Source organism: Anabrus simplex, chromosome 1 (genome assembly GCF_040414725.1).
Source record: "Anabrus simplex isolate iqAnaSimp1 chromosome 1, ASM4041472v1, whole genome shotgun sequence".
NCBI lineage: Eukaryota > Metazoa > Arthropoda > Insecta > Orthoptera > Tettigoniidae > Anabrus > Anabrus simplex.
This window is the reverse complement of record NC_090265.1, coordinates 1,273,483,980-1,273,509,233: the sequence shown is the minus strand read 5'-3', so window position 1 is coordinate 1,273,509,233 and position 25,254 is coordinate 1,273,483,980. Positions and strand designations below refer to the sequence as shown.

General features: G+C 38.2%; 1 protein-coding gene across 1 annotated transcript in view; it reads right to left on the bottom strand.

Moving 5' to 3' along the window:
* LOC136858267 (A disintegrin and metalloproteinase with thrombospondin motifs 7) overlaps window positions 1–25,254 on the bottom strand; it is an 852,495-nt gene that overhangs the window by 12,587 nt on the left and 814,654 nt on the right. The window lies entirely within an intron of this gene.

Genomic DNA, 25,254 nt, shown 5'->3' with positions numbered 1-25,254 from the left:
ATCTTTACACTTCCTTTCATTCCGTGAATGGATATCATCAAAGCGAATAACACGTGTAAGAAACCTGAACCTTTTCAGAGACATACCAGCTCTAAATATTTCAATTCCTGTTCCGTCTGTATCCCAAAAGTCCTCAACATTCATTTTACTTCCATGTAATGTGCCAGCAAGATATAAGAGACCAAAATAAGCCATGATCTCTTTGTTTGTAGTTTCTCTGCACATTGTTGGGTCACTCTTGTAGTTAGATGTAACAGATCGTATAAATATATTAGTTGCACCAACTACCAAGTCTGTAAGAGGTTCCTTGAAAAATAATGACCACGATTCTAATGGAGTGTGCACATTCATAGCATCCCTTACAGGTCCTGGTAAATGAGTGGAAACTAAATCGTGGCTTCGTGTGCGGACATTTTGTGGGAATTTGTCTTTCTTCCATTTAGTCTTATTGTCTTTACCAACAAAATAACGACAGGGATTACCCTCATCTGGAACGTACCTGCAGCTTGTGCCTGGAGCATTATAAGCACTGTTGTTGGAAATAGTGGCTTCGCGGATGTTTGGAATGTTGATATTATCTGTTTCTTCCCCAATACCGTCACTTAATTCACTATTAGAATCATGTTCACTGTTCATCACGAAATCTGGGTCAGCATCAGAATCATCAAATTCATAGTCTTCGTCACATAAAATCCTCTCTATTTCCTGCCTAGACACAGTTGCTCGTGATGCCATTGTTAAATTTTCTACTGTATAATGATTTCTATTGTCTGTTCAATAATTATACAATGTACACTCCACAAAACCTAAAAGGAACTAATATATCACACGCAAAATCCACTAGTATGTTGGAACACAAACGTTACATAAACGGTCGGGCCGGGTTTGAGAGACCCATGACTACTTTGCGACGGTTATAGACAAAGACTCGTTGATGAAGCTTCCGGTTTACTGCTGCAGCGCATTCTGAAGAATGTTTCAGGAAGCTATAGGGCACTCCAAACCTGTAGGTGCTTCGACCTTGTAGCTATTACGAAAATGCGTACTACTGGGTCACACAGACCCAGCCCGACCGTTCTAGGGTTAATAGAAAAAAAATTGTTAGCATAAATTGTATATTATTGTATTCTAGAAAAAAAAAATTCTTCTCTTGTTAATTTAAAATTTAGTGCTTGACAATAATGTATTTTAGTGTACCATTTGCCACCAAGGTAGACACCTCATTTGCAAATAAAGAGATTTTGATACCAGTATCTAAAGAGGACAACCATTTTATAATTACTGACAACATTACCATTCCATCTTTATGAATTTTCTTTCCTATTTCTTCCTGACATACCTCAAGCATAATCTGGACTAATACACAGCTGGTGTAGAAAATCAGCTGTGTGCTGTAACCCATCCCCCCTCCAAAAAATGAAAATATTTAGAAACATATGTGGTTTTCAAGAGGCTCTCCACTGAGTTTTCATACTGAACAAATACACAAAACAACCCCAACACATACACACATTCTTCATATAAATCTAATTAAACACACAATAACACCTGCAATGACAAAACATTCACAAACTCAGAAATACTTGGTGTGAGGGTGCAAAAACAGAACTTCGCAACGTTATCAAAATCACTGAAATAAAACCAGCAATATCACACAGCAAAATTACATGTTATGTTGTTATAGTGAAATTTATGAACTAGACATTTTGTAATTAAAGGAAATCGCAATATCATGTCCTTATTTTGACAACATAAAAAGTACCCTCTTTTTTTTTATAGTTCATCGATTTACAAATGTGGCTAGTGAATAGGCAAGTTGGGAGTATTAAAAGACCTGGCCGGAACAGCTGATGACTTCCTCTACAGTATTGTGTTTTTTCTGTTTGCTTTGAGCAATCCCCTCTTAAATACTACCGCTGAGTCAAGAAGGTGCCACCTGCCACATTCTCATTTCAGTCGAAAAGTTGAAATACTGGGGTGACCAATGCTGCCTCTTTGTGGTTGAACAAAGATTTGCTGTGAAGTGATATCTTGGCTGTTCTTTCCACAGCACATTGGAAAAGTTGAGCATGCATTTGCAAAAGGCAGAGTTCCTGCTTTCTGGCAAAAAGCTTAGAAAATCCTCACTGAGCTGTGATCTTCACAGCCACCTGACATGGAGCACACTACTAGTTACCTGGTTGTAAGGGGAGTTGAATGATTTCCTATTCTTTGGCTGGCATCTTTTTCAATGCACTGTATTTGATTGTAGATAATATTATCAAAGTAATTTATGTTTCAAGTAGACAATGTGCTGCAGCACTTCAGCACATAAGGTACGACTGGCCTTCTCTAGAGGAACTCGAAGTGAATTATTTAATTCCATACTGAAATACTTGGGAGACAACAAAGGAGCAACTTGGCACTGAAAATATCTTATTTACCAAATAGAACTCGAACTGCAGCATTGCATGACAACCAAGGCTCAATCATTACTAATGAACCACAAGTAAAGAACCACTGGGAAATATATATTAAGACTCTGTACAATGAAGTATATGAGTACTTACGTTCAACTGAGTCACATACAAGTTTAGTCACATCTTCACCTGCACACAAGTATGAAGGATGAGTTTTCCACCTAATCAATACTTTGTTTTACAAAATGTTTACAATTATTTACATTAAAAAACAGTACCGGTTTCGATCTGTAAATAGGTCATCATCAGCTGTTGGTGAACCTGCTTAATAGCGACTGTACATAATAAAACATTACTCAAAATTAATTAAACAAGAATTACTTATTCTAATATAATACTAATGTTAAGATATATGAGTAATGTTTTATTATGTACAATCACTGTTAAGCAGGTACACCAACAGCAAAACTGGTACTGTTTTTTAATGTAAATCATTTTAAGCACTTTGTAAAAGTATTGATTAGGTGGAAAAATCCTTCATACTTGTGTGCTTAAATTATCAATACGGACAATGAAGCTGATAGATAATAGTATAACATCTTTACCTGTGACTAAAATTTAATTTTAGTTGGCAAGAAGATCACTATGTAATGAGAAAGCTCCAGGAATCAATAAACTCCCTATTGAACTCATCAAGTCAGCTGGCGATATAATCACTGAAAAACTGTATCTCAAATTATCTATGGAAAGGGTATTTGGCCATCTAAATTTTGGAACTCCTTAGTGGTACCTTTATCAAAGGCCAACTATAGTATGTACAGAATGAGTTTAGTTCTTCGTGTATCCAAAAGCATGCTCAAATCATAAAGAAAGACTAGAAGGTGTAGTCTGTGGCTACATCCAAGAATCACAGTTTGGTTTCCATTGAGGACTTTGTGCCCAAGATGAATTTTTTAAGGACATATGATGAGCAGGAACCAAAATTTGAACATATACTTCATTGACTATGAAATGGCATTTGATAAGTGTTTCCTGGCATAAATAATTCTCGTTATTAAGAAATAAAACTTACATGAACCTTAGATGCAAATAAGGAATTCAGAGTGGACAACAGCATCTGCAGACCAGGTATGATTACATACAGCCTGATGATAGGCCAGGCCCTGCCAGCACGCGACAACTCAGAAGAAGACAACAAACTCTAATAGGAATAATCACTGTATTGTGTTTGACTGCGAAATTTGAGGAGAGAGTGGACATCATGGAGAGAATGAAAATATCAATCCAAGGACTAAGTGAAACTAAATGGAAAGGTAAAGGGAAGAAGAAGTTGAGGAAGAACTATACCCTCTACTGGAATGGTAACAACAGAGAGATGAGAAAGAAATGAAGTGGAACTGATATTGGCAAAAGACTTCATTGTTATTACAGAGATCCATTACATTGATGAGATGATTATAAAAGCATCAGTTAACCCTGGATTACTAAGATTTCATCTGCCGGACAATGAGCGCAGATATTAGTAGCTCCACTTCCCCCTCCCACAAAGTTATTTGCTTCAATCTCTCTCTAGCTTCCTTTGTTGAGTCCTGACCTTGCAGAGAACAGTTGTGCCACCGTACGTTGCTTCATTCCGTCTCTACAGGAACCCTGTCGTCTGAGGTATGAATGCTTAGTGACAACATTACTTTTATATTTTATACATAGTTAAGCATTTATTTATTTATTTATTTAATATTTATATACTTTGCATATTCTAAAAATAGACAATAGCTTATTGCACACTGCAACAATGAGCACTTCCATTATTAACATCGAAATATATAATTTCATTGTTACATTCCCATTAGGTGTAATTGTGTGTTGAAATCGGTAAGCCACTCCAGAAAATTGAAATATATTTTAGATGGCAGAGAATATCAGAGATGACTCACACTCAATACTGCAACTTTTGACAGAAGTAGATGCTAGTGGTTTTGCGTCGCACCAACACAGATAAGTCTTATGGCGACGATGGAATAGGAAAGGCCTAGGAGTTGGAAGGAAGCAGCCGTGGCCTTAATTAAGGTACAGCATTTGCCTGGTGTGAAAATGGGAAACCATGGAAAAACATCTTCAGGGCTGCCGACAGTGGGATTTGAACCCCTCCCGGATGCACGCTCACAGCCGCGTGCCTCTAACCACACGGCCAACTCACCCGGTAGAAGTCGATAACACTGGCAACAACACAGCAGTAACTAGAGTGGCGTGCAGTGAACTGGAGTATGGCTTTGAAGAGGATGACATTGAATTAACTGACAGAGAATCTGACCCAGAATATAATCCACAGTTAGATGATTCCTATGATTCTGACAAGCCGGGAAGAAAGAGAAGATGTGATCCTGAACCAACATACTCTGATGAGGACCGTGATTCAACTAATAGCAATTCAAACCTGATTGTTTCCAGTGCTAGGTATCAGAATGTTGTAGTCCCTAATAAGACCAATCTACAAGGGAGAAATAAACACAAATTGTCAACACTTTCATCGAGAAACTGTGATACCAATATAATGGTCCGTTATTGGACATTATAAATTTTCCAGCTAACTCATTCTTGGTTGCCTGCGTTTCGCCCTCGTGTGCTAAGTTAGGCTCATCAGTTGGGACTTAGCACACCACCCAAGACGCAAGGCTAGTGCATACCGTGGAGGCCACTGCATAGGCTACTTGAAGCCACCAGCAGTGCCAATGCACTATGAGAGCTATGTCTCATTTCCAAAACGCAGGCAACCAAGAATGAGTTAGCTGGAAAATTTATAATGTCCAATAACGGACCATTATATTGGTATTATAAATTTACTCATTCGGGACAAATATTTTTAATTCCCTTTGGGAATCAACATCTGTATTAAACTGTGATACCCGGACACCCGCTAAGAACATGATTCATATAAAGCAAACCCCTTTAGGAGAAGCCAGAAATGTTTCAACACCCATGGAATCATTTTCTTTATTATTTAACGATTTCATTTTAGATAAACTGGTACAATACAGGAATGAGGAAATACAAGTTCAGACTTGTAACTACGCTACAGCTAGTGCAACAATTTATCAAACAAGCAGGAAAGAAATCAACGTTTTTGGTATACTTGTGTTATCAGCGACCATGAAAACTAATCATCTTCCTACAAGAGAGCTGTTTGATACAACTTTCTATGGTTACAGAAATAAGGTGACAATGTCAAGTGAGCATTTTGATGTTCTCTTGAAATGTCTTAGAATCGATGATAAATCTAATAGGGTAGAGAGATGAGTGAGTGACAAGTTTGCAGCCATTCGAGAAGTGTAGAATGAGTTTATCAAGAACTGTTTGACTCATACAAGCCAGGAAGTTACACAATCATTGACGAACAACTTGTTAGATTTTGTGGACATTGTCCTTTCAAGATGTACATCCCCAACAAAACCACAAAATACGGAATTAAGATTGTTACGTTGAACGACGTTGGGACCAAATATATGATTGATGCTAAGCCATATTTGGGGTAAAATACAAATATGTCTGGTCAATCTCTCACTCATTATTTCGTAAAACAGCTGACTGTGACCATCCATGGTTCAAATAGAAATGTAACCATGGATAATTGGTTACCTCTGTCCCACTGGCTGAAAACCTTTTGAAACCACCTCACTCTCTGACAGTTATAGGAACAATAAGAGAGAATAAATGCAAGATACCTCCTGAGCTCCTTGAAGTGAAGAAGCGAAAAATCAGCACGTCAATATTTTGTTTTAATAGACCAAAAACTCTTGTATCGTACAAACCAAAGCAGGGGAAAGTCATTCTGCTATCCACTACTCATGAGGACATAGAAATAAGGGATACTAGTGGGAAACCGGCAGCAATTGAATTTTATAATGAAACAAAAGTTGCAACAGATTCTTTCGTACAAATGTGTTGCAACAAGAACTGCAGTAGAAAGCCCCTGCGCTGGCCTCTGAGTGTATTCTTCACTATGATCAATATGTTCTTAGTGAATAGATATATTTTGTTCTGCCACAACATCCTCCGAAAGTGAGAAAAACATATCTCGAGAAGGGCATTCCCAGAGCTGTTAAGCGGTGACCTGAATAGACCTCACCTCCAGCTCCACCTTACGCAACCAACTTTGCAGCGATTATTATGTGGAATGATCTGCGAGATTCTCAATAAAAATCTTATAGTACAGAGGCCAGACCAAGCACAACTTGGCAAAATGAAAATATGTGCATATTGTTCCTCAAAGCTACAAAGAATGACACGGTTTTATTGTACTGTTTGCTATCGAGCCATATGTGGTCAAAATGACCGCTCCACATTTTCCAAACTCAATTTTGACTACAGTTTTTATTGTAGGATATTGAACTGCAGTGACTTTTGATTAGTGTTCTGAAAAACCCGTATCAAATATAATTAACTTCGCATCAATGGATGGGGCGTTGGTACCAGGTACACCTACTACCACTGGAGCAGTCATTTTGACTGCTGAATTAATTATCATAATAAAATGTATTATAACACATACCTCTCATTGAGATATAATCATCTACTTATAATTATCCTATCAACAACAGTAATGTTCAAAAACACAACAACGGAACTCGGATATATTATGAATTATACCAGCATTATTTCTGCTACGTATTCATTATGTTATCATTCGTCAGCTCGTCACAGTACAGTAAACATGTCTCATAAACCATCATTTGATGAGTCTAATGCATGATATTCCTGAAGATATAGAATGTGGTCCAGATATGAAGGACCTATAAAGAGAAAATGCATACGAAGATTACTACCAGTCAAGTGGTAACTCAGAAAGCAGTGATTCAGAACACACTGGAATGTTCAGGCTGATGGTAAGTTGATATTAGTATTATTACAACTATCAACATAATGAGTTTGGTGAAATTCATTGATTTATACCGTATTCAAATTATAACGATGCCTCACATAGGCTGTGTACTGACGAGTTTTCAATTATACTATTATAGCCGTAGAAACAGCAACTTGTAAAGCATGGTATTATAGGGGACGCGACAACCAAGATAAAAGCCTGCCCTGGCCAGATAATGCGCCATTAGGTCCTGATGGCATCATGGAGTGGACTGTAGCAGACTGGGAAGACGACAACTGGTTGGGCTGCTCGCCATACCCCCTTGAAAGAAAATCCAGGACTTACTCCATATTCAAAGCGGCATGTTTCTGATGACAGTGTAACGAGGGCGTGGTGTATTTTTATTGATAAATAAATAAATAAATAAATACATAAATAAATATTGAAATTCATAAAGCAATGTACAGAAACAGAGGCAAAATGATAATAATGAGTAACCGTGCGTATCAAGAACGTAATTATAATAATTTCAATAGCGGTCAAAATGACTGCATCGGTGGTTCCAGGTATATACTATATTCCGGCGGTTCTAGTGTTAAATAAAGTAATTGTAAGAGTTATGGAAGGGTTTTTTTGTAGTCTTGTAGACGAATGCTTAGTGATAACGCACTTCATAGAAGAGCTTAGTAATCTAGGGTTAAACTTCGGAAAGAGAAGCTGACACTGGTGCAGGTGTATGCTCCTCTGACAAGTTGCAGTCAAGATAAAAGGAACAAGTTTCTAGAAGACCTAGACAAGACCATCAGTGAAGAGAGGCAATCATCATCAGGGACTTCAGTGCACAGCTCGGTACAGACAGGAATGGCTATAAGAAGGTGATCCTGGATAACAGACCAGTCAATCAATCAATCAATCAATACATCTGCATTTAGGGCAGTCGCCCAGGTGGCAGATTCCATATCTGTTGCTTTCCTAGCCTTTTCCTAAATGATTTCAAAGAAATTGGAAATTTATTGAACGTCTCCCTTGGTAAGTTATTCCAATCCCTAACTCCCCTTCCTATAAATGAATATTTGCCCCAGTTTGTCCTCTTGAATTCCAACTTTACCTTCATATTGTGATCTTTCCTACTTTTATAAACGCCATTCAAACTTATTCGTCTACTAATGTCATTCCACTCCATCTCTCCGCTGACAGCTCGGAACATACCACTTAGTCGAGCAGCTCTTCTTCTTTCTCTCAATTCTTCCCAACCCAAACATTGCAATATTTTTGTAACGCTACTCTTTTGTCGGAAATCACCCAGAACAAATCGAGCTGCTTTTCTTTGGATTTTTTCCAGTTCTTGAATCAGGTAATCCTGGTGAGGGTCCCATACACTGGAACCATACTCTAGTTAGGGTCTTACCAGAGACTTATATGCACTCTCCTTTACGTCCTTACTACAACCCCTAAACACCCTCATAACCATGTGCAGAGATCTGTACCCTTTAATTACAATCCCTTTTATGTGATTACCCCAATGAAGATCTTTCCTCATATTCACACCTAGATACTTACAATGATCCCCAAAAGGAACTTTCACCCCATCAACGCAGTAATTAAAACTGAAAGGATTTTCCTATTTGTGAAACTCACAACCTGACTTATAACCCCGTTTATCAACATACCATTGCCTGCTGTCCAACTCACAACATTTTCGAGGTCACGTTGCAGTTGCTCACAATCTTGTAACTTATTTATCACTCTATACAGAATAACATCATCCGCAAAAAGCCTTACCTCCGATTCCACTCCTTTGCTCATATCATTTATATATATAAGCAAATATAAAAGTCCGATAATACTCCTTGAGGAATTCCCCTCTTAATTATTACAGGGTCAGATAAAGCTTCACCTACTCTAATTCTCTGAGATCTATTTTCTAGAAATATAGCAACCCATTCGGTCACTCTTTTGTCTAGTCCAACTGCACTCATTTTTTCCAGTAGTCTCCCATGATCCACCCTATCAAATGCTTTAGACAGGTCAATCGCGATACAGTCCATTTGACCTCCAGAATCCAAGATATCTGCTATATCTTGCTGGAATCCTACAAGTTGAGCTTCAGTGGAATAACCTTTCCTAAAACCGAATTGCCTTCTATCGAACCAGTTATTAATTTCACAAACATGTCTAATATAATCAGAAAGAATGCCTTCCCAAAGCTTACATACAATGCATGTCAAACTTACTGGCCTGTAATTTTCAGCTTTATGTCTATCACCCTTTCCTTTATACACAGGGGCTACAATAGCAACTCTCCATTCATCTGGTATAGCTCCTCCGATCAAACAATAATCAAATATGTACTTCAGATATGGTACTATATCCCAACCCATTGTCTTTAGTATATCCCCAGAAATCTGATCAATTCCAGCCGCTTTTCTAGTTTTCAACTTTTGTATCTTATTGTAAATGTCATTGTTATCATATGTAAATTTTAATATTTCTTTGATCTTAGTCTCCTCCTCTATCTCAACATTATCCTTGTAACCAACAATCTTTACATACTGCTGACTGAATACTTCTGCCTTTTGAAGATCCTCACATACACACTCCCCTTGTTCATTAATTATTCCTGGAATGTCCTTCTTGGAACCTGTTTCTGCCTTAAAATACCTATACATACCCTTCCATTTTTCACTAAAATTTGTATGACTGCCAATTATGCTTGCCATCATGTTATCCTTAGCTGCCTTCTTTGCTAGATTCAATTTTCTAGTAAGTTCCTTCAATTTCTCCTTACTTCCACAGCCATTTCTAACTCTATTTCTTTCCAGTCTGCACCTCCTTCTTAGTCTCTTTATTTCTCTATTATAATAAGGTGGGTCTTTACCATTCCTTACCACCCTTAAAGGTACAAACCTGCTTTCGCATTCCTCAACAATTTCTTTAAACCCATCCCAGAGTCTGTTTACATTTTTATTTACCATTTTCCACCGATCATAGTTACTTTTTAGAAACTGCCTCATGCCTGCTTTATCAGCCATATGGTACTGCCTAACAGTCCTACTTTTAAGACCTTCCTTTCTATCACATTTATTTTTAACTACCACAAAAACAGCTTCATGATCACTAATACCATCTATTACTTCAGTTTCCCTATAGAGCTCATCTGGTTTTATCAGCACCACATCCAGGATATTTTTCCCTCTGGTTGGTTCCATCACTTTCTGAATCAGCTGTCCTTCCCATATTAACTTATTTGCCATTTGTTGGTCATGCTTCCTGTCGTTCGCATTTCCTTCCCAATTGACATCTGGCAAATTCAGATCTCCCGCTACAATCACATTTCTTTCCATGTTGTTTCCCACATAGCTGACTATCCTATCAAATAATTCCGAATCCGCGTCAGTGCTACCCTTTCCCGATCTGTACACTCCAAATATATCAAGTTGCCTATTATCTTTAGAAATGAGCCTTACACCTAGAATTTCATGTGTCTCATCTTTAACTTTTTCATAGCTTACAAATTCTTCTTTCACCAAAATGAACACTCCCCCTCCCACCCTTCCTATCCTATCTCTACGATACACACTCCAGTTGCAAGTGATAAAAATCATTGTTATCCGTATTGAAGATACTGAATGTAGGATGTTAAAAGGTTTGTTTTTTTCACCTATTCAATACATATAAATTTTATAAATTAGGAATTTATTGTAGATTCCACTTGAGACATGTTTCGCCCTTCATTGAGGGCATCATCAGTCAAAATATCACCTCAAGGTAAAAAATCAGGTAACTGGTTAGTAGTAGACATGTACAAATTAATACATATTATTAACAACATATAAAAATTAAGTATGGGAAAAAATTTGCACAAAAGTGATGGTTGAACATGTAGGTTTAGATGAAAAGTCAGCACCAATGCCTAAAAATAACAAAGTAGAGTTCTGCAGTGGTGCTCTGGAGAAACAGTTGACGCAATCATATGAAAATAAAAAGTTTAAAAAATATTTACAATAAAACAATTAAGGGAGAACTCTACTTTGTTTGTTATTTTTAGGCATTGGTGCTGACTTTTCATCTAAACCTACATGTTCAACCATCACTTTTGTGCAAATTTTTTCCCATACTTAATTTTTATATGTTGTTAATAATATGTATTAATTTGTACATGTCTACTACTAACCAGTTACCTGATTTTTTACCTTGAGGTGATATTTTGACTGATGATGCCCTCAATGAAGGGCGAAACATGTCTCAAGTGGAATCTACAATAAATTCCTAATTTATAAAATTTATATGTATTGAATAGGTGAAAAAAACAAACCTTTTAACATCCTACACACACTCCAGTGCTGTGAGAAAATTTCTGCATCCATTATATCATTTCTCAGCCATGATTCAACTCCTATTACAATATCTGGTAAATATATATCTATTAAATTACTTAATTCTATTCCTTTCCTTACAATACTTCTACAGTTCAACACTAACAATTTTATGTCATCCCTACTTGATTTCCAGTTCCCTGTTCCCTTATCACCGCTCCCTAGGCCATCCCATTTCCCTGAATGTACCTCCCTATTACCCTTCCAAACAAATGGGACCATGCAGCCAGGGGAAAAGGAATTCAGAAGGGGAACATCTCCTAGACTTCTGCATAAGAAACTGTTTGGTAGTGGAAAACAGTTAGTTTAACAAAAGAGTCAGTCACAAAATTACAGCAGGAATGGACAGAGTAAGATGGTGATTGACTATGTCAATTTTATGGGTAGGGATATGAAATAACATGGACCGACCGACCGACTGATGTAGATGTAGACATGTGACTGATGAAGAGGTGATTCCAAGTGAGAACCTCAGTAGCGACCACTGCTTATTAGTAGCAGCAGAGACCTCAAACAAGTTTCCCAGGACAAGAAACTGAGAGTTAAAATAGTAGAAGAGGAGAAGATAAAGTGCTGGGAGAACTGGAAGAAGGCAGCAGAGGCAATATGAAACTCCTGTTCAGACTGATCATAAACAAAAGGAATGCAGTCAAAACCATGAAAGCAACTGGGGATTCCAATGGAAACCTGACCAGGAAAAATGAGGACATCAAAGAGTTTCTGAAGAATCATTTTGAGCACCTATTTAACAGGACAGTCAGAGAGCAAAAGAACTTGCTGTGGAACCTACACAGAGGTATCTCCCACTATTACATGAACAGAAACAGCCCTTGGGAAGATGCTGCAGGGGAAATCCCCAGGAATTGATGAAGACAACACGGACATGATTAGAACAGCAGCAGTCCAGGGTTAACCGTCGCTACACAGGGTGCTCAATGCAGTCTGGAAGGATTGGAGCAAGGGTGTCATTATCCTCCTGTTGAAGAAAGGAAATGACTAAAACTGCTCCAACTATTGGGAAATAACACTCCTTTCTCATGTGCTTAGGATTCTTGAGAAGATCTTAGAGAGTAGACTGCAAGACATCTTACAGCCACAGTTAGAAGAGAAACAGTATGGCTTCAGGGCTAATAGGTCCACAACAGACCTAATATTCAGTGTCCATGTGTTAATGGAGAAATATTGGGAGAAAGGCAAATATCTGTTCATGTTTTACTGGATATTGAGAAAGCATATGACAGCATTGCAAGAAAGAAAGTATGGGAATGCCTCAGAAAGAAGAATGTGACAGAGGGACTGGTGAGAATAGTTCAACTGCTTTATGAACACTGTACCAGCTGTGTGAGATTTGGCAATGGACATCCTGGTTCCAGACCAAAAGTGGAGTCCTGCAAGGCAGTGCACTATCCCCATTATTATTTATCACCATTATGGATGACATTATGAAGAATATCAAGAAAACCTCTGGTGAACTAAATGCAACGGCTTTCACTGATGACATCATGATTATGGGGAGAAACTAAGGAACAAGTACTGTAGGGACTCAATGAATGGAAGGTTAAGTTCCAGAAATTCAACCTCAAGATGAACAAAACCAAAACAGTAGTGATGGCAATAAATAGAGAGGGATGACCAGTGACCATCGTGCTAGGAAACAAACCAATGGAAAGTGTGGAAAACTTTACATAACTTGGCAGTGCAATTTCTTGAGGCACACTAGCCACAAAGGAGGTGGCAAATAGAGTGCAGAAGAGCTTTCACTTTTTACAGCAAGTAAGTATACACCTCTGGGACCCCCGTGTATAAACAAAATCAAAGCTAGTGATGTTCAGTCAATATTTCATACTGATCTTCACTTATGGCATCGAAACATGCACCCTTACTAAGGACTCATCAAGGTTACAGGCATATGAGATGAAGTTCCTGAAGTCCTCAATTCAAAAACAAAGCTTGACAAGTTAAGGAATGACATACTATAGTTAAAAAGGAAGCTGGAATTGAGACACCATTGTTAGATTGGGTGAGCATATCCAGACTGAGGTGGTTGAGGCATGTAATGAGGATGGAGCCAACAAGGACAGCATAAGTTAATTTGGAAAGGTATGTGGCAGAAAAATGGATGATGGGAAGACCAAGAACCCACTGGATGGACATTATAAAGATGGATCTTACAGATTGGGGAAGGACACTGGAGGACGTAATTAATGACAGAACATACAGTATCTCAGTAAGACAGAGTGGAAGGGGCTCACCAACAGTACCTGGGAAACTGAAACTGTAAAATAATTATTATGACGATGATTGTCATGAAGGAATATAGGACTGGAAGAACAATTCATCTCACTCATATGGGACCTGTACAAGGTCAAAATGCAGTTGTACTTTTGAGAGAAGGTCTTACCAGTCTAGTTCCTATCAGAAAAGGAATAATAAAAATGTTATTTACTTTACGTCCCACTAACTACTTTTACAGATTTTTGGAGATGCCAAGGTGCTGGAATTTAGTCCTGCAGGAGTTCTTTTACAAGCCAGTAAATCTACTGAAACGAGGCTGACATTTGAGCACCTTCAAATACCACTGGACTGAGCCAGGATCGAACCTGCCAAGTTGGGGTCAGAAGGCCAGCACCTCAAACTTCTGAGTTACTCAGCCCAGCAAAAAGGAATAAGACAAGTATATCTTCTCTCCCCAATAATTCTGTTTAATGCTTTTGGTGAGTTGATGATTGTGGAAGCTTTAAAAGACACAAGTTTAAAAGCCAAAATAGATGGAATACCCATACAAGTAATTAAGTTTGCTAATTTTAGGCCATTCTAGCTGACAGCCCATCTCCCTTGCAGGTATTACTGTCAAGAATTGTAACATCAGTGATGAGTTATGGTATGGAAATAAACACTTCAAAGACAAAATGCATGACAGTCTCGAAATTCTCAAAACATCCTTTCTTAAAAATTGATGACTTGGATATAGGACAAATCAAGTCTTTCACTTACCTACGTCAGAATACAGAAGACAGAAGGTGCACCACTGAAGTTAAATGCAGTATTGCTCAGGCATAAACAGCTTTTATGCATAAGAGATTACTGTGTACAGCTAACAATCTTTCCCTTCAAATGAGAATGCTACATGTATTTGTGTGGATAGTTGCATCATAATGGACACATAGACACTGAATAAAAATGAAAAGAATCACCTTGAAGCCTTTGAGATATGGTACTCTCATAAGATGATAAATGTGACGTAGAGAGATATGATGTCAAACACCAAAGTTCTAGACACTGTGAACCAATGAAAATCAATCCTTCATACAATCAATGACTGTGGTCTTGTTACACAATGCGCTACTCCAATTTAATGAGAACTGTGGCAGAAGGCTTCATTGAAGGAAAACATCCATGAAGAAAACCTAGAAATGTCTTCTTTAAAAATATTCTAATTGACATCTAGGCAAGGAATTATGTTTCGATGAAGAAAGTGGCAAATGCCAGGATGATCTGGAAATGTTTCATAGCAACTGATCAGTCTTACGACTGTAAATCAATGATAATGATGATGACTGAAATTTACTTACCCCATTGAAAACACTGGTGTTAGTACAGAATTCAGTTTCACCGAGTCCTCTCAGCACCAACTTAAATGCATCATAAAATCTTGTACAATTTATGAAGTTTTTTTTTTTTTTTTTTTTTTTGCTAGTTGCTTTACGTTAAAAATTAAATAATTGTAAAAGAGGTTCAACCTATTCAATACATAAGAGAAAGAAATGTAGTGATTACATTCTTATTTAATAGTAACTATAAATGGGACCGGTTTCGACCCTAGTCCAGGTCATCGTCAGCCGTAAAAACATGTAAAACAATACATATGAAAAAGAAGAAGAAAAAGATTAAGTGAACTCTGGATCGGTATAAGATGAAACATAAATTAACGATGGGGGTAGAAATTGTGAGTCACTTAAAAGAAAACAGTACGTAAAATTAAGAATGGTAGTAAGGCACACGCAATGATAGGCGAAGTCTCACAATGTTTATGAATATTGGAGAATGGTCAAATGGGTCAGTTTCCACACTCTGTCAGGCACAAAGTCACAACACTATCAAATAATATATGAAGATCATAAATAACTTGAAGTCGCAGACGAATAGATTTGTAGAAGCAAACCGCCAGCTCCCGGTGATCAGCGCGGCACATTCAAGGTCATGCGCTGCGGTCTCAAACGCCAAAGTAGGATGGAGAATATCCTGAAGGTCCAGTATTTGTCTCGGTTGCGGGAAGTTAAGTACGTATATATAGAAATATACAACGCAAATCAGTATAATTGAATGAGTACTTGTGCTCCTGCTAAGTTCTTGGAAAACACTTAACTTCCCGCAACCGAGACAAATACTGGACCTTCAGGATATTCTCCATCCTACTTTGGCGTTTGAGACCGCAGCGCATGACCTTGAATGTGCCGCGCTGATCACCGGGAGCTGGCGGTTTGCTTCTACAAATCTATTCGTCTGCGACTTCAAGTTATTTATGATCTTCATATATTATTTGATAGTGTTGTGACTTTGTGCCTGACAGAGTGTGGAAACTGACCCATTTGACCATTCTCCAATATTCATAAACATTGTGAGACTTCGCCTATCATTGCGTGTGCCTTACTACCATTCTTAATTTTACGTACTGTTTTCTTTTAAGTGACTCACAATTTCTACCCCCATCGTTAATTTATGTTTCATCTTATACCGATCCAGAGTTCACTTAATCTTTTTCTTCTTCTTTTTCATATGCATTGTTTTACATGTTTTTACGGCTGACGATGACCTGGACTAGGGTCGAAACCGGTCCCATTTATAGTTACTATTAAATAAGAATGTAATCACTACATTTCTTTCTCTTATGTATTGAATAGGTTGAACCTCTTTTTCAATTATTTAATTTTTAACGTTAATACTTTCAATACGGAACAATGAAATTTTTATCTTTAAATTGCTTTACGTCGCACTGACACAGATAGGTCTTATGGCGACAATGGAATAGGAAAGGGCTAGGAGTGGGAAGGAAGCAGCCGTGGCCTTAATTGAGGTACAGCCCCAGCATTTGCCTGGTGTGAAAATGGGAAACCATAGAAAACCATTTTCAGGGCTGCTGACAGTGGGGTTCGAACCTACTATCTCCCGAATATTGGATACTGGCCACACTTAAGCGACTACAGCTATCGAGCTCGGTATGAAGATATTTAGCACATATCTTTTGCTCTTAACCTTCTCATTATGAACTTGCATTGATTTGATGTATTCATTGCCAGTCTTGGATGTCTTATTTCCTAAACAATCATAGGCTTAAAGCATTTCTAATCTGAGTCTTGGAGGTTGCATGGTTCTTGATCCTGTCGCTCAAATAACCAGATTTGTTGCACTGATTTTGGTCAATATTTCCTTCCCACACAAAACGAGAATGGAAAGCTATAAACAAATGGTTCCATTCCCTGTCATAAATCCAATTGTGCTAATCATAAACCAATAAACTGAACTTCCATTTGTACTGCCAGTTCTTATTACTGTCTGGTGTATTGTCAAGTTGGAGTGAATTGTCCTAAAGTTTTAATTTCCAACTTCTCTTCTGCCAAATAGACGGGTATTACTAATTGACTCTGACATCGCCTTCAAATGTCGACGAGAGAGCTCGCTAGTCAACATAGCGGAGAAACGACACAGAAGATGATCGATCACATGCAATATAATGGCTGGGTGCATAAATGTCAGTACCAGAAAAAATCATGCACACTTAAGCGCTTGTAATAACAGATGCATCAGTGATAGGACTGTCACAGTAACCGAAGGTTAATACATAGCTTAATATAGGAATTTTGAAGGGACAGAAAACATCTGGCGTTTTAACGGGGTGCTCGTTATATGCCTTATTCATTATAGCGGACTTCTACTGTATATATTTTTGGATCTAACACTCATTTGAACACCATACAAATGGAATGTTTTAAAACCATATGTTACTTAACATCTAGAGAGTAGATGCGATCAACCTGTGAAATTTTGACTTCGCATGTTGAACAGTAATGGAGGAATGAATGTTTCATTTTAGGGGAAGAATATTTTAAAAGTATTTCTTATTTAACATCTAGGACATGGACGACCAACCCTCATGCAACACTTCAGTTAGTACGTGAAAGGTTTATGGATTTTAAAATCCTAGATGTAAAATAGGAAATATTTTAAAACATTCCACATTCGTAATTTTTAACCCTCATTTAAATTCCTTAGGAGAGAAACATTGTCAAACCATGCTGAGTGGCTCAGATGGTTATGGAACTGGCTTTCTGAGGCCAAGTTGACAGGTTTGATCCTGGCTCAGTCCGGTGGAATTTGAAGGCACTCAAATACGTCAGCCATATGTCAGTAGATTTACCAGCACAAAAATGAACTCTCATGGGACAAAATTCCACAACCTCTGTGTCTCCGATAACCATAAAAGTAGTTAGTGGGAAGTAAAACCATTATTATTATTATTATTATTATTATTATTATTATTATTATTATTATTATTATTATTATTATTATTATTATTATTATTATTATTATTATTATTATTAGAGCACGACATAACGATGCAGCTCTCTCAGTAGAGTATAAGACTATGAAGAAAAGACTGCGAAATACAATTAAAAAGAGTAAAGCCGACAAGTGGTGGGAAATGTCCAAGGAAGTGGATGAAAATCCATGGGGATTAGGGTATAAAATTGTCATGAAGAAATTCGGGATGCTACCAAGCCCTATCATGGATCCACGCACCATGGAAGAAATAGTACACACACTATTCCCTGATCATGCAGAGAGGATTGATGATGAGGCCGAGAAAGAACTAGACAATGTACCACCTTTTACAATTGAAGAATTGATAACAGCAATTAATTCCCTTAGAAATAAGAAAGCCCCTGGTCCAGATGGTATTCCAGCAGAAGTACTAAAGGTGGCAGCCAAATTATGTCCTCAACTGCTGTTGAGAATGTATAATCATTGTTTGAAAGCGGGAATTTTTAGCTTTCGTTGGAAGATAGCTAGATTGGTTCTGATCAGTAAAGGGAAAACTGGGGGTTACAGACCTCTATGTATGCTGGACACTGCCGGGAAAGGTTTAGAGAAGCTTCTACAACTGAGAATACTAGCAGCAGTCCGATTAGCTGGCGACCTATCCGACCAACAACATGGATTTCGCAGAGGTCACTCAACGCTAGATGCTGTGAAGGAAGTGGTGAAGACAGCAGAACGAGCTCAAACGGGTAATCATTATTCTAGGAAACTGACGCTTCTTGTGACTCTAGATGTTAAAAATGCCTTCAACTCGGCAAGATGGAGTGATATTTTGGAAGCTCTAGAAGAAACTTTCAAGCTACCAGAATATCTCATGTATATACTGCGAGACTATTTGAAAGACCGTACATTGTTATACGACACGGAAGACGGTCAGAGAAGAAAACGGCTCACAGCTGGTGCAGCGCAAGGCTCAATTCTCGGACCACACCTTTGGAACATCATGTATGATGATTTGTTACGGCTGGAGATGCCAGAAGATGTAAAACTTGTGGGTTATGCTGATGATGTAGCTGCTGTGATAGTAACCCGTAACCTAGAGCTGGCTCAATTTAAATTGAATCAGGTGATGCGACGTGTCAAAGAATGGATGATAAATCACAAGTTAGAACTCGCAGAACACAAAACGAAAATTGTCCTCCTGACGAGGAAAAGGATTAATACTGTTGTACCGATGCAGATCGGACAGATAGCCATCGAAACAACTAGGAACACAAAATATCTTGGTGTAACGCTTGATACTAAGCTTACATATTGGGACCACATCCAACGGGTAACAGATAAGGCAGCGAAAACCATGACTGCACTGAGCAGACTCATGGGAAATATCAAGGGACCGATATCTAGTAAAAGGCGGCTTCTCATGTCAATTGTTTAATCGATACTGCTATACGGTTCGGAAATTTGGGCTGAATCGTTAAAAATTGTGAAATATCGGAGAAGAATTGCGGCTGTACAACGGAGAGTAGCTTTACGAATTGCTTGCGCATATCGCACAGTATCAGAACCCGCGATTCTAGTAGTAGCAGCAGTAGCTCCCATTGACTTGTTGGCCTTCGAAAGACAAGAAATTTGGCTCACACAAGAAGAGCTAGGAAGGAAAAGGGCAAAAGCTTTGGCTCATAGTCGCAGAATGCAACGATGGCAAACAAGATGGGAAGATGATTCTAGAGGGAAATGGACGAAAAGACTGATACCTTCTCTAGGCGTATGGGTTGCCCGAAATCATGGTGAAGTGAACTACTATCTCACACAGTTCCTGACAGGTCATGGATACTTCCGAAAATTTCTTCATAGGCTAGGGCTAGCAACTAGTCCGGTGTGCATATACTGCGGCGATATCGATGACATATCACATACTTTCTTTGTGTGTGTTCATTGCCTGCCACAAAGAAGATGCTTAGAAGTTATGCACGGAGAATTGACGCCAGAAGGGATCGTGTCAGTAATGCTACGAAGTCGAGAATCTTGGGACCAGGTGGCAGTCTACGTAGAAAATATTCTGCGTCAGAAGAAGAAGGACCTGGACGATTACGACAGATAGTAAAGCAGAAGAAGGAAGATGAAGCACAAGATGCATTAAGCACGACATCCACCCTGAAGTAATGCGAGAGCGGTTCCGGGGCGGAGATAAACGTCGTGGGAAAAGGGAGTGTGGTTTTTAGTGGGTAAGAATCTCCACACACTTGTTGAGTGCGGACCCTCACAAGCGTCTTATGAAAGATTTTCCACACTCCCTCGCAAAAAATAATAATAATAATAATAATAATAATAATAATAATTATTATTATTATTATTATTATTATTATTATTATTATTATTATTATTATTATTATTATTATTATTATTATTATTATTATTAACATTTTGAAGTACATCAAAAGATTCGTTGTCTCTTGCTCCACTAGTATCCTCTCCTAAATTACTTACAAATTCGTTACTCACCACGTCTAAAACACTTTTCACACGCGGTCTTTTCTTTGCATGGATATTAACACGACTGGTGTTGGATAATTCTTTTTCATGCAATGTAAACAGTTGAAACAGACACACCGGTGAACTCAGATGTTAGTTTTACGATATGGTTAAACCTTGTTAAATCCAAGTCATCGGGAGGCAAAAATTGGACTTCGAATTACATGATTTCGAATTAACTGCCAACTCGTACTTCAGAAATGCCAACCCTTGCCGCATTAAAAAATATTCTAGGATCCGTTACTGCATGCAATTAACATTGATTCACAGTTTAAACCTTTCAAATGCAATGGAAAAGAACTATTTCCAAAATGTATTCAACAAGGTGCATTTACAGTATTCAAATAATGCACTTGGATAATTCACTGACAAACATAACCTTACGCAACAAAAGAAAAAAACATTCAAAGACGAGAAGTCTATACTGGCTCCTCCGTACAAGAACTTTATTCATTGGATTACTGTACTGTATGCATTTTTAGATGTCTCATATTTGCACGGAAGTATCCGATGCCCTTAAAACATTGTGGCTTATCAAACTTTCCTATGATGAGGGTAGGAAGTCTTTCACTTCCGTCTGCATTGCAACACAGTACAGTGACCCCATCTCCTTTTAAAAAGTTCATTTGGGCTAGGCATAAAAAAGACCAATGCAGTTTCATTGGCATTGACAATATTGTTCGTTGCGTACAAATTGATTATAATTATGAGCTGTGCTTTTTCACCAACTGTCGGCATTGCCAAAGAAAATTGCCAGTGTTCGCGGTTTCTGCTTCTTCGCACACTGCCTGTTATGTGTTACTGTGGCATTCCTTAAAACACTGAATACAATAGAGTTACAATTTCACTCGGACTTAGCAACTATGAAACAAACTGTCAATACACCGAAGTGAGTGAAAGTGCAGAAAGCTACCCCTGCACGTTGCGGAAGACACATTCTATCATGACAAGAAGAAATTTCAAATTTAAATGACTGTGTAAAATACTATTTTTAAAAATGTAAAGTCAGTTTTAAATTTAACGTATGAATTGTTTTCTGTTTATACGAGGTTTGTCCGGAAAATACGTATAAAAGTTGAATAAAAACTTTATTTGACAATTATTCAGGTATTACAATATGGTCTCCTTCAAAGTACTCTCCCTGAGACAAGATGCACTTCTGCCAACGCCGTTTCCACTGTTGATAACATTGTTGAAAGTCTTCAGTTGCCGTGTCATTTCTCCCTTGATGGCTTCCACATCACCCAAGTGCCGCCCCCGAAGCACCATTTTGCATTTCGGGAACAGGAAGAAGTCACAAGGGGCTAAATCGGGTGAATAAGGCACGGTGATTGAGCTTCGGGCCAAAAACTCACGCACAACGAGCGACGTGTGAGCGGGCGCATTGTCGTGATGAAGGATCCACCTGCCCCCTTGTGCCAAATCCGGTCGAACTCGGGCCACACGAGCTCTGAGACTTGATGTTGATGCGCTGTTCCTCAATCAGAGAGAGCTCCATACCGACGGCAGGTGAAAACGGGTAACTTTCAACAAGCAGCCGCACACTGCTACTGACACGCAGAGCTCTCCGACTCGAACTGAGCGTTGAGAAGATTGGCGACAACAGCAGTGCCACCTGGCGGCGCCTCCACAATACGTGATATGTCACCCCAACGGATTTATACGTATTTTCCGGACAAACCTCGTATATGACATATGGGGGCAGTTTTCTTCCATCTGCGGTTACACAAACATAACTATTGCAAGCTGTCCACGTCATGGCCGTATCGATGAGTATAATCAACAAATTAATCTAAAAAGCCACCTAATCGATACTTTATTTCTTTTGCCTTTGGCAAACTTAAAAATACATTAACAAACACAGTACATGTTTCAACCACTTAGTGGTCATCTTCAGCTGTATATAAAAAATTCTTAGATGATAACATTTAAAAGCAAGCACATTGGACCTTAAAACTATATCCCATGGGAATCCAAAAACTATTGTTTTAGATGCTTTAAATGAAATGGAAGATTGGGGGGGGGGGGTTGGGGGTAAGGAGATTTATGTGAATGATACTTAAATTACAGTATCGTTTACAAAATGATGAAAAACATATTTAAAATATTTAAAAGCGTCTATGGTAAAATTCTTTTTGATAACATTAGGTGGCATGAATAAAAAGTTCATGTTTGTAATAATCTTCAGGCATATGTGAGAAAAATAATAACTTAATTAAAATTTGCGTCTGTGGTGATGTTAAACACTTTGTTTCTAATAAACATACTTTAAAATATTCTAAAGTGTCTATGGTAAGGCACTTATTCAAAAATACTTGTGCTTGAATGAAAGTTTATGTCATATGCACCAGTCTTCAGGTATTTATTGTTTATATTTAATAACTTCCTTGAGTGATATTCTTGTGATTAAAAGGCCGTGTTGACTGTTTAACTTCCGAGAATTGCTCTTCGGAATGTGATAAAAGAAATTGTGTTAGTCGTTTAACTTCTCACATATGCCTGAAGATTATTACAAACACGAACTTTATTCACGCCACCTAATGTTATCAAAAAGAATTTTACCATAGACGCTTTGAAATATTTTAAATATGTTTTTCATCATTTTGTAAACGATACTGTAATTTAAGTATCATTCACATAAATCTCCTTACACCCCCCCCCCATCTTCCATTTCATTTAAAGCATCTAGAACAATAGTTTTTGGATTCCCATGGGATATAGTTTTAAGGTCCAATGTGCTTGCTTTTAAATGTTATCATCTAAGAATTTTTTATATACAGCGAAGATGACCACTAAGTGGTCGAAACATGTACTGTGTTTGTTAATGTATTTTTAAGTTTGCCAAAGGCAAAAGAAATAAAGTATCGATTAGGTGGCTTTTTAGATTAATTTGTTGGCAAACATAACTATACACCCAGTATTGAAAACTAGGTGACCCAGGAGCATGTTTCCAACATTGACGCAAATAAAATCCGCCCCCCAATTTCGTGCCTCAATTTTTCAAAAAAATATGCGGGGATTATTGGTGTAAACATGGTATTTGATTCACTTTTGGGTTATGAAATTCCTGGCATTAAATCCATCATAAATGATGATGATGATGATGATGATGATGATGATGATGATGATGATGCTTGTTATTTAAAGAGGCCTAACATGTAAGTCATCGGCCCCTAATGGTACGAAATGACATGAAATGTAATGACAATTTAAAGTCCAAAATCATCCACTGATCAGAATTCAAAACGTGAGGACGAAGAATGACTGGATGGATATGAATTTAAGACAATCATTGGATCCAACCCGCAATGCCCCACATTCCCAGAAACTAACGTTAAACAATACCTAGTATTATTGACCAAGGGACTGCTTCTAAAGCACAGTACTGAATCGATGATGCTTGTAGTCTAAAGGGGTCCAAAATCCAAGTCATCGGCCTCTTATAATGGTACTTATCGCTAGGAAAGTAGAACCATGGTATTTGATATGTTGTAGTACTAATCAAAAGCAGTGCACACTCACAGTATTCCACACATTATAGTACTACTGTACTCACAGGTAATGTAATGTGCACATGTAACACAGACTTATGATGTTTCTCACATTGTGGTGCCATTTACAGGCAACACAAACCTATGGTGTTCATCACAAAAGTGTACTAACCACAGGGACTCGTACTATCCTGTGGTGTTCCTCACATAGTGGGTACTAATCATAGGCAAGACAGAACCATGGTGTCGCTCATATAGTGGTACTAATCACAGGTACTGTAAAAGCCGAAAGTACACACTGTCACTACTAATCACAAACCTATTATGGACCTAACATAGTGGTACTACCCGCAAGTAAAAGTGACCCATAGTGTTCCCTGCATGATGGTACTAATTACAAGTAGTCTCATGGTTCTAATTTGATCATCCCTTGGTTATCCCTTTTAGTCGCCTCTTACAACAGGCAGGGGGTACCGTGGGTGTATTCATCATCTGCGTCCCCCCACCCATAGGGGGTTTTGTGTATGGTCCACGAGAGCCATTTATTTTGCTCAAGTCTGCCGGCAAGCCAGTTAGGACTCCCCTATCAGCCACCTGGGATGCGCCACGTGGGAGTATCACCTCTCCCTCTGCTATGCCTGCATAGTAGGTTCGTGGCATCATAAATGAAAATATCCCTCGATTATCACTTCTTGCTCACTATTTACATTAGCAACTTGCAGCGCTAACCTACATGGTAACTCACGGTAGTCTACTAGAACGCTCTGAACCTCATGATTTGCACATTCCCCATTACATGGTAACTTCTGTAGCATTTACAACATGTTGCACACCCCATATTTCTTGCCTTACTCAATAGACAAATGTTACTTATAAAAACACCCATCTAGCCACAGCCTTTTTGTTTTCACGACTGCACATTTTGCAAAAAAATAAATTTAAAACACTGAGATGATGGAAAACTTTTACATAACCACAGCAGGAAAATTATACTAAGTTTTAATTCTCCCAAATCTCCTTTTCAAAATTAAAGGTGGGAAAAATACAGGAGGGAAAAG